Consider the following 207-nt stretch of genomic DNA (forward strand, 5'->3'; position numbering starts at 1 on the left):
AAAATAGAATAATTTAGTCACAAAGGAGTTCTCAGTGTAACACCAACACAAGAAACGATGTCTAGGGAGGGACATCCTATAAACCCGTTCTAGTTTCGGGTGCCACAAGTTCTTTCCTCGTAGTTGTTGCATACTAGTATTAGATACTGCGAGTAGGTACATATGTGTCGGGACGAAGTGCTGAGTTATTGTATGGCCTTTCAATTC

This window comes from Diaphorina citri, unplaced genomic scaffold (genome assembly GCF_000475195.1).
Source record: "Diaphorina citri unplaced genomic scaffold, Diaci psyllid genome assembly version 1.1 scaffold5704, whole genome shotgun sequence".
Lineage (NCBI taxonomy): Eukaryota > Metazoa > Arthropoda > Insecta > Hemiptera > Psyllidae > Diaphorina > Diaphorina citri.